Below are 11,708 nucleotides of genomic sequence, written 5' to 3'. Positions count from 1 at the left end.
AAGAATGATCACAACACCGACCTATAAATAAAGCAGGTCGATATAAATAACTAACTTAGGTCAAGTCTTAGTATGATAGCAATAGTACTTATTGCAAGTAGACATAGAATAACACTCAGTATGCTTCGGTTTGATCAGGACAGCGTAAGGACACATACTTTCTATTTTTAGAAAGTTTCTATTTTTAGCAGGTTTCTAGTTTTGGAAAGTTTCTATTTTAGGAAAGTTTCTATTTTAGGAAATTTTCTATTTTTGGAAAGTTTACATATTTAGAAAGTTGCTATTTTCAGAAAGTTTATAACTTAGGAAAGTTTCTATTTTTGGAAAGTTTCTATTTTTGGAAAGTTTCCATATTTAGAAAGTTGTTATTTTTGGAAAGTTTATAACTTACGAAAGTTTCCTTAATTAGAAAGTCAACAAAAGTCAACTGAAAGTCAAAGTCAACTGAAAGTCAACTCAAAAGTCAACCTTGGTCAAACATAGTCAACATTAATTTTTAAAGTATAAGTTATAATAATAATATAAGTTATAATGTTATATTAAAGTCATATATGTATAATCATGTGATAACATAAGTTTAATTAAATTAAATTGAATTATTAAAGTTAACATAAGTTTAAATAATATAATTAATATAACATAAGTATTTAATTAATTAATTATTATTCATAACATAAGTATTATTAATTAATAATAAATTTTTAATAATATCATAAGTATTATTAATTAATAATGAATTATTAATCATATCATAAGTTTTTAATTATAATTATTAAATCATACGTATTTAATAATTAAATTATAATTAAATAATAACTAAGCCTTATAATAGTTAAATAATTAATTAATTTTTATTATAAGTCTTATTATAATAATCTCATAACATAAGTTTGATACTAACCATAAGTATTTTTCATTAATAATAAAAGTTTTATTAATCATAAGTTTAATTAAATGTTTAATTAATCAAGATGTAATTAATAAATGATATATAAATATATATATATATATATATATATATATATATATATATATATATATATATATATATATATATATATATATATATATATATATATATATATATATATATATATCATAACTCTTTAATTAAAATAATTACTTTTATATCATAATTAATTTAATAATAATGAAAATCATTATTTTATATCATAAGTTCCATTTTATAACCATAAGTTTGAATTAAAAGTTCATCGGGTCATAACTTGAGTCCCGGGTATCGGTTTTCGGCGAGTCTTATATATATCCTCGCCTAACCAAACCACCTGACACATTAGTACACTTAAGAACACCCCAAGAATAGCCCCCAAGTCATGACCAACAGCCAATATTCAACTTGGGACTTTAATCCGATCAAAAACATGTTTTATTCATACCGGGTTATCCGTGGCTCGGATTTCGATGATTCGAACATGAAAGTTCATCTAATCATAAATCCTAACACACTAGTACACCCTAGAGACTCCAAAAGTGGTCACAAAGTAGGACTAAACCTGAACACATTCGTTTTTATATTTTGATTTCATTAAAACACCATTTTAATCATATCTTAAGTTAAGGGAATCGAAATAACATGAATCCGGAGTCTAAAATCAATGTCTTGATGAGAGGAACACATATATACACTTTAATTTAACAAATACATTAGTTTAGTTTTCAGAAATGATCAAATACTCCGCTGTCCAAAATAATCAAACCGAAATCATGTAGTAACGAGTAATTCTATGCATACAATCAATAATCCAACAACATACAAGCACTATACTATCATATTAAACATCAAAATCAGTAAAATAATGTAAAAATCAAAAGGTTAGGGTTAGGGTTAGGGTTTATACCCTAATCAATAATCAAAGAGTATAGGCGCGTAGAGAACGAAGAGTAGAATCCGATTGTGTAAACAATTCCTTGATCCAAGTATTATTTTTGATGAAGATGATGATGATGGTGTATGGTTGGCGATGGCCAAGAACAAGGGAGGAGAGGGAGAGGGTTTGAGAGAAAATAGAAATTAGGTTTAGATGAAAATGGAATGAAAATGCAAAATGGAAAAACAAAGGCAAGGCTTCTCCCCCTCTAAGGGGTTCGGCAGAAATTTTCATGGGGTTGGGCCCCATTGGCCCACTTTTGTGATTTGGTAGATTACTTGTGGCCCGAACGCCCGATCGAAGCCCAAAACGCGAAAACGCTACTACGCGATTGGTTTTTCGGAGAGATAACAAATACGCGACGAATAAAATATATAAACACTGTATATAATCATATGACATCAGAATATCATATTTAAAATAATTTGGATTTAAAAATCCCAAAAGTTTGACCGTTGGTTTGAAAACCGAAAAGATTCGCCGGATAGAAATCCACGACACGTAGGAACGTACAATTTAAAATATGAATACAAATATTCACATAACACATAATAATTAATATATTATTACTAAAATAAAAATATAGGTCATAGAAATGACGTGGCATGAATACCAATTAACGGACGTTTAATAATAAATGGTAAAAGATAACTGATAAGTAGGGTCGTGACAATATGCTAGATATGTGATGTGCATAACTAACATCTTTATTCTTCATGTTTAATTCAATTACATGATACACATTAATGTTGTGATGAGGATCAATATGCAAATAGACTGACAAATTATATAAGCTATTAAACACCAATTAGATCAACTCAAGTTACTAGCTGAAAGTCAATTACTACTAAGTTCTCATGCAATCCTTAATTAAACAAATCCAAACAAAGGTTCTTCGATTAAGCCTAACAATATAAAATTCTATTATATAAGCGTAATTCAAATCAACTAAGTTTATCACTATTAAGCTTTTTAACTTAGTTGCATGCAATCCAATTTACATGTTTGATGGACTAGATCTAAACAAGTAGCATGAATCGAATAATAGATCATCGGATCAAGTACTAATCAATCCTAAAATCATGTTATTTAATCATTAAGCATGGCAAACAAGTGTATTTAAACAAAACATATTCGAAATATATATATATGTCACGACCCTACTTTTTCCGTTACTTTCTTTCGTTAACTATTTAACGACCGTTAACTGTTAGTGTGCCACGTCATTTCCATGACCTATATTATTATTTTTTTTGTAATAATAATATATATATAATAATTATTATGTGTTATGTGGATATATGTATTCATATTTTAAATTATACGTTTCTACGTTCCGCGGATTTCCATCCGGCGAATCTTTTCGGTTTTTAAACCAACGGTCGAGTTTTCTGGATTTTTAAATCCTAAATATTTTAAATATGATATTTTAAGGTCATATTATTAGTAGGTGTATTTATATTTATTTTTCGTCGCGCGTTCGTTATCTTTCCGGATTTTTAATCGCGTAAGCGTGTTTTCGCGTTTCGGGCTTCGTACGGGATCTCGGGCCACAAGGATTTCACCATTTAGCAAAATTGGACCCATGGGGCCCACCCCCAAGCAATTTCGGCCGAAGCCAAGGGGGGGAGGGGATCCCTTCTCCTTATTTTTCTTTTTTTGAGATTTTGTTTATCACTTTCCCAATTTTTCAAGACCTAGTTTTATTTTTGCTCTCACCCTCTCCTCTCCTCCCTCTTTGTGCCGCCACCATCACCAACATAAACCACCATCTTCATCAAAAAGCTAGCTTGGATCAAGAGATCATCTACATAAACGTGTTCTCCTCTTCGTTCTCTACGCGATCATATACTTTGATTCTCGATTAGGGTATAAACCCTAACCCTAGCTTTTTGATTTTTCATATATATTACTGATTTTATATGTTATATGATTAGTATGATATGTATAAGTTGTTGTAATGTTGTTTGAATGCGTAGAGTTACTCGTTTGCGTATGATTTCGGTTTGTAAATTTTAGACAGCAGTTTGATTCGTGTTTTCTGACTTTGTAACTGTTATGAATGTTAAAATAAAGTACATAAATGAGTTCCTCTCATCAAGACATTAATTTTAGACTCCGGATTCATGTCGTTTCGATTCCCGGAGCCCTAGATATGCTTAATTTGGTTTTTGTTAAAGATTGAAAGGTGTTCTTGGCATGAACAAGGTTGGGTCCGACTTTGTGACCATCCTTGGTGTCTTTAGGGTGCCTCATTTGGTTAGGACTGATGGTGAGACGAATATTCATGTTCGGGTCACCTAAATCCGAGCCACGGTTCACCCGTTTTGCCCGAATTACTGTTTTGAGTAAGATGATTTTCCCAATTGATGTCATGGCTGATATCCACGACCTAGGGACTGTTCTTGGAGTGTTCTTGAGTTCATAAATGTGTCGGGTGGTTTGAGTAGGTGAAGTTACATATGTGGCTTGCCCGAAACCGACGCCCGGGGCTCAAGATACGACCCGGCGAACTTTTAAACTTAAAACTTATGGTTAATGATTAAACTTATGATAAAATTTATGAAATTCATTATTAATTAATTACTTAAGATAAAAGAAGTAATTATTATTATTTAAAACTTATGATATAAATATTTATTATATCATTTAATTATTAATTATAATTTCATTAACATTTTAATTAGACTTATGATTAATAATACTTTTATTATTAAAGGAAAATACTTATGATAAGTATTAAATTTGTTTTTGCGAAATTATTAAAAGACTTATAATAAATATTAAATAATTATTTAATTATTATAAGACTTAATTATTATTTAATTATGACTTAATTATTAAATACTTATGATTTAATAATTTTAATTAGAAACTTATGATATGATTAATAATTCATTATTAATTAATAATACTTATGATATGATTTAAAATTTATTATAAATTAATAATATTTATATTATGATTGATATTTAATTAATTAATTAAATACTTATGTTATACTAATTATAACATTTCAACTTATATTAACTTTAATAATTCATTTTATTTAATTAAACTTATGTTAAGACATTATTATACACTTTTGACTTTAAATAACGTTATAACCTATATTATTATTATAACTTACACTTTTAAAATTAATGTTGACTATGTTTGACCAAGGTTGACTTTTGAGTTGACTTTCGGTTGACTTTGACTTTCAGTTGACTTCTGTTGACTTTCTAAATAAGGAAACTTTCCTAACTTCAAAACTTTCTAAAAATAGAACTTTCTAAATTTGGAAACTTTCCAAAAATAGAAACTTTCCTAAAATAGAAAACTTTCCAAAAATGGAAACCTGCTAAAAATAGAAACTTTCTAAAAATAGAAAGTGTGTGTCCTTATGCTGTTCCAATCAAACCGATGCTTGCTGAGTAATGTTCTATGCCTACTTGCAACATGTACAATAGCTATCATACTAAGACTTGGCCTAAGTTAGTTATTTATTTCGACCTGCTTTATTTATAGGTCGGCGTTGTGATCTTTCTTGATCACATTACTTTACTTGCTGTTCGCGTGTTTGTGAGATTTCTTCAGTTGCTATTTAAGGTGAGTTATAGTCCCGTTTTTACATACTTTTCAAAGTATATTTTTGGGATGTGATTACATGCAGATTTTTATTTACGTTTAGACACAAGTAACAGTTAAATTTAATTATTCATTGTGAGTTGGACAAAAATATTCCCTAGTCTGGTAACTGTAATCATTGGTTTCTACCGGTGAACGCGAATCCTACGGATAGATCTATCGGGTTTGACAACCCCATTTCGAGCTAGTCGCGCTAGCAATTTATAATCGGAATGTTTAGTACTTCGTAATTTGTTGTAGATACACTGTCCAAGTGTATATTTTTTTTATTGTGTTTGGCAAGGGTAAATAAAGGGTTAAGTGGTTACCAGGTGGCTCATTGATAATGGAATAATGTTTAATGTTTTCTAACATTTTTAAATCTTGTGGTCTAAAGTTTACTTATTTATTTAAACCTATAATTCACTCAACCTTTGTGTTGACAGTTTACTTGCATGTTTTCACAGGTACTTGAGTTATTTGATGCTTCCGCTGTCGTTAGAAGAGTCTGCATGCATTTGGGCAGATTTTATGAAACAATTTATGAAACTTAAGTTTGCATTCTATTTTGGATAATTTAAATTGTGGGATTGTTGGCAATGTTTTGTGTCAACTTTTGGTTTCATATTATGGTTGGTTGGTTTTCAAACTACTTAATTTGGTTTGTTTCCTTTTTGGGGAACATTTTGAAATAAAAGAATGCAACTTTGTTTATTTAATTCATTTAAGTCCGATCAAGCTATGGGACCAACTGACGGATCCGTTAAGTGTTTTGACGGGGTCGTCACATGTGGTATCAGAGCTCTGGTTGTAGGGAACTAGGCGGTCTTAATGTGGTCAACCCGTGGTTATTAGGGTGCATTAGAGTCTAGTCTACAGCCCGACCATTTTGCTATAGCATTATTATGCATTTCATTTCGTATAAGTTATATTATTAGCTTTCATATCTTTTGGTATATGGTTTGCGGTTTTGCTGTTTGCAGATGTCGACTTCGAGCGATAACTCTGTTGCTGCTCCTGCTCCACCGTCTCCTGCTAGACGTCGTGCTAATCAACCGGAGATCGATGATCCTGTTCATTACTATTTTTCTACCATTACTCATATGAACCGGGCTTATAATGAGGTGACACGTATTAACGCCCTTAGTGATTGTTTGCGCACCTTGCCACATAATGAAGTTATGGACGAGATCCGTGCCGACATGGGTAACTTTATCACTTTCAAGCATAGGGTTGAGGATGCGAACCGCAAGCGTGATCGAGAAGTTAATGCTAAGTTCGAGGCTCTCGAGAGCACTGTTCGTGTGTTGAAGGAAGAGTTGGATGTTGTGAAAGGGAAGTTGCGTAAGTATGAGGATCCTGCTGAGACTCATGCTGGACCAGCTTATCACACCCGCTCTAAGCGAATGTGATGTGATTATTCATATTGATTATCTATTTCATCAGACTTAATGTCCTTTTTATACATACATTTTGGGTTATGTACGGCGTTTTTCCGAGGATTTTATTAAGATTTTGTTATGGGATATTTTTCATTATGTATGGATGGTTATTTTTATGACATCTATTATCATTATCATGTTTTATTTCTGATGTTGTGGCTCTTGGCATGTTATATTATGCGTAATATATGTTCATGTATGTTAGGTGCTATGTATGTTGTATGATGTTATCATAAAATATGTATGCATGTGATGGTTATTTCTATAACAATCATAACTGTCATGTTATTACTCATAGTGTTAGTTGACTAATATCTTAATGGTTAGTCTTTTAGTGTTTTGATCTATTCCTTTATGACACTAGTATTATTCTTGGTACTAACGGATGTGTTATTCTATTTTGAAGATCATGCCTCCAAGAGAGTCCACTGAAGCGCGTATGCAACGCCTGATCAATGAAGGAATTGCTGCTGCTATGGCAGCAAATGCTAATGTTAACGCCAATGCGAACAACAACGTGGAATGCTCCCACAAAACTTTTATGGCTGGTCGACCTCAAGAATTCAGTGGTACGGAAGGACCAATAGGGCTTACTCGTTGGTTCGAGAAAATCGAATCTATTTTCAGGGTCAGTCGAGTTCGTGAAGAGGACAAAGTTAGTTTCGCTAGTTGCACTCTCAAGGATAGTGCCTTGACATGGTGGAACAATCTGGTTAGTAGTTTGGGAAGCGATGTAGCTTATGGTTTGGCCTGGAATGATTTTAAGGAAAGATTGATCACCCGCTATAGACCTCGGGGTGAGCTTAAGAAGCTAGAGGTTGAGCTCAAGAATTTGAAAATGCATGGCACCGAGTTAGATGCCTATGAACGAAGGTTTTTCGAGTTAACTTTGCTGTGTCCTAGGGTTTATGCGGATGAGGACCGCAAAATTGAGGCTTACATTGATGGTTTGTCCGAGAAGATTGAACACGGGGTTGAGTCCAGTGAACCCCAGACTATTGAGGCCGCTATGTCTATGGCCCACAAACTTAATGACAAGGTGTTGAGAAGAAGCAAGACTACAGTTGTTGAAAGTAGTGAGGAGGTTGTCAAGAAGGCTGAAAATGGGAAACGAAAGTGGGATAACAACCGCAATCAAAACCAAAATCAGCAGAAGAAACAGGATACCTCAGGTGCTAACAACAGAAATCAGCGTGTGTGTCCTCGTTGCTATAAAGTTCATGATGGTTACTGCACAGTTACTTGTAAGAGGTGCTCTAAGCAAGGGCACATTGCTAAAGATTGTACAGTGCTTTTGCCGGGGTCTGCTACTCCCGCGACTGGTGGTAATAATAATAATGTTGGTAATAGAGGTGGTAACGGTAACGGTAATGGGAAATCGAATAATGGAGGTAATCCGAGGGTTTGTTATGAGTGTGGGAAGCCGGGGCATTTCCGAGATGCTTGTCCCAACAAGAAGACTGCAGAGACTGCACGCGGCCGAGCGTTCAACATTAATGCTAAGGATGCGGAGGAAGATCCTAAGCTTGTTACTGGTACGTTCTCAGTCAACGATTTATCAGTTTATGTTCTATTTGATTCAGGGGCTGATTTAAGTTTCGTGTCGAGTAAATTAAGTCCGAGAATCAAAACGCCGTTAACTCTCTTAGACAATACTTATGTTATTGAAGTAGCTAATGGTAAGGAACTTACTGCTAAGACTGTACATCGTAAGTGTAACATTAATCTGGGTGGTAGGGATTTCGAGATAGATTTGATACCGATTGAACTTGGTAGTTTTGATATTGTTATTGGTATGGATTGGTTGTCCGCGAACCGTGCCGAGATCGTCTGTTATGATAAGGCTATTCGTATTACTGATGTGATTGGAGAGCCACTGATGGTCTTTGGAGATAAGAAATGCACACAGTTAAACCTTATTAGCTGTATGAAAGTTCGAAAACATCTTCGCAAAGGCTGTCATGCTATTCTTGCTCATGTTGTTGATCCTAGTAAGGAAGTAAAGAACGTTGATGACGTTCATATTGTCAGGGATTTTCCCGAGGTGTTTCCCGATGACTTACCTGGCCTTCCGCCGCAACGCGCGGTAGAATTTCAAATTGATCTTGTTCCCGGTGCTGCTCCTGTAGCACGTGCTCCTTATCGTCTTGCGCCTTCTGAACTTCAAGAATTGTCAAGTCAACTCCGTGAGTTGATAGACAAAGGTTTTATTCGTCCTAGTTCGTCCCCTTGGGGAGCTCCTGTTCTGTTTGTTAAGAAGAAGGATGGTTCTTTTTGTTTATGCATTGATTATCGTGAACTGAATAAGCTCACTGTTAAAAATCGTTATCCTCTTCCGAGAATTGATGATCTGTTCGATCAGCTTCAGGGTTCTTCTGTTTATTCAAAAATTGATCTTCGTTCTGGCTATCATCAGTTGCGTGTTAAAGAGTCTGATGTTTCAAAAACTGCTTTTCGCACCCGTTACGGTCACTTTGAATTTCTTGTTATGCCGTTCGGATTGACAAATGCACCTGCTGTGTTCATGGACCTCATGAACCGTGTGTGTAGACCCTATCTGGACAAGTTCGTTATTGTTTTCATCGACGACATTCTTATCTATTCTAGGAATGATGAAGAGCACGAAGAACACTTGAGGTTAGTGCTTGATTTGTTAAAGAAAGAAGAGTTGTACGCTAAGTTCTCTAAGTGTGCTTTTTGGTTAAGAGAAGTTCAGTTCCTTGGTCACATTGTTAGCAAACAAGGAATACAAGTTGATCCTGCTAAAATTGAGGCGATTGAAAAGTGGGAAACCCCGAAAACTCCTACTCAAATTCGTCAGTTCTTAGGATTGGCAGGTTACTATCGAAGGTTCATCCAGGATTTCTCTCGTATAGCGAAACCTCTGACTGCTTTAACGCATAAAGGGAAGAAGTATGAGTGGAAGGATGAACAGGAGAATGCTTTTCAGATTTTGAAGAAGAAACTAACTACCGCTCCGATATTGTCTCTACCGGAGGGTAATGATGATTTTGTTGTTTATTGTGACGCATCACGACAAGGCTATGGTTGCGTTTTGATGCAACGAAAGAAGGTTATTGCGTACGCATCACGTCAGTTGAAGATTCACGAGCAGAACTATACAACTCATGATTTAGAGTTGGGGGCCGTTGTTTTTGCACTTAAGATTTGGAGACATTATTTGTATGGGGTCAAGAGTACTGTGTACACAGATCACAAAAGTCTTCAACATATCCTCGATCAGAAACAGTTGAACATGAGACAACGAAGATGGATTGAGACGTTGAATGATTACGATTGTGACCTTTTGTATCACCCGGGTAAGGCCAATGTTGTGGCTGATGCATTGAGTCGTAAAGAAAGGACTGAACCTCGCAGGGTTAGGGCCTTGAATATGACAGTTAGATCAAACCTCGCAAGGCAGATTCTTGAGGCACAACAAGAAGCCTTAAAGGAAGAGAATTTTGTGAAAGAAAACGTAAGAGGTATGGCTAAGAAATTCGAGATTCGAGCAGATGGTACTAGGTACTTTGTAGGACGTCTTTGGGTTCCGAAGTTTGGTGAACTGCGACAACTTTTTTTGGATGAGGCTCACAAGTCTAGGTACTCTATTCATCCTGGTTCAGGGAAGATGTACCATGATCTTAAGGAGCTGTATTGGTGGCCAAATTTGAAAGGTGATGTGGCTACGTATGTGGCTAAGTGTTTGACCTGTTCTAAGGTCAAAGCTGAACATCAAAAACCGTCCGGATTGTTGGTACAACCAGAAATTCCCGAGTGGAAGTGGGAAGGTATCACTATGGATTTTATCACTAAGTTACCAAGAGTTTCGGGTGGCTACGATGCGATTTGGGTGATTGTAGATCGACTCACTAAGTCGGCTCACTTTTTGCCGATTAGGGAAACCGATTCCATGGAGAAACTCACCCGTTTGTATTTGAAAGAGATTGTTTCGAGGCATGGTGTTCCCGTTTCTATAATTTCCGACAGAGATAGTCGATTTGTATCGAGATTTTGGCAATCGTTGCAAGAAGCCTTGGGCACTAGATTGGATATGAGCACCGCTTATCATCCTCAAACGGATGGTCAAAGTGAGAGGACCATTCAGACATTAGAAGATATGTTGCGAGCTTGTGTGATTGATTTTGGAAATGGGTGGGATAAGTATTTGCCGTTAGCTGAGTTTTCTTATAACAACAGCTACCACGCAAGTATTAAAGCCGCACCGTTTGAAGCTTTGTACGGTAGGAAATGTAGATCTCCTATTTGTTGGAATGAGGTTGGGGATGCTCAACTTACAGGTCCAGAGATTATTCACGAGACTACTGAGAAGATTGTTCAAATTAAAGAAAGGTTGAGAACTGCTAGAAGTCGGCAAAAGAGTTATGCCGACAAAGGAAGGAAAGATGTTGAATTTCAAGTTGGTGATCGTGTTATGTTAAAAGTTTCGCCTTGGAAGGGTGTTATTCGTTTTGGTAAAAGAGGGAAGTTAAGTCCTCGTTTCGTGGGACCGTTTGAGATCATTGAAAGAGTTGGACCGGTGGCTTATCGTTTGAAGTTGCCACAAGAACTCAGTGCTGTTCACGATGTTTTCCATATTTCGAACTTAAAGAAGTGTTTGGCTGAATTTGATCAGACTATTCCTTTGGAGGAACTTCAAGTTGACAAGCAATTGCATTTTATTGAGGAGCCAGTTGAGATCATGGACCGAGAGGTTAAGACTCTTAAACAGAGCAGAATTCCTATTGTTCGGGTCCGATGGAACGCT

This window comes from Rutidosis leptorrhynchoides, chromosome 3 (assembly GCF_046630445.1).
Source record: "Rutidosis leptorrhynchoides isolate AG116_Rl617_1_P2 chromosome 3, CSIRO_AGI_Rlap_v1, whole genome shotgun sequence".
Taxonomy (NCBI): domain Eukaryota; kingdom Viridiplantae; phylum Streptophyta; class Magnoliopsida; order Asterales; family Asteraceae; genus Rutidosis; species Rutidosis leptorrhynchoides.
This window is presented reverse-complemented; position numbering follows the sequence as displayed.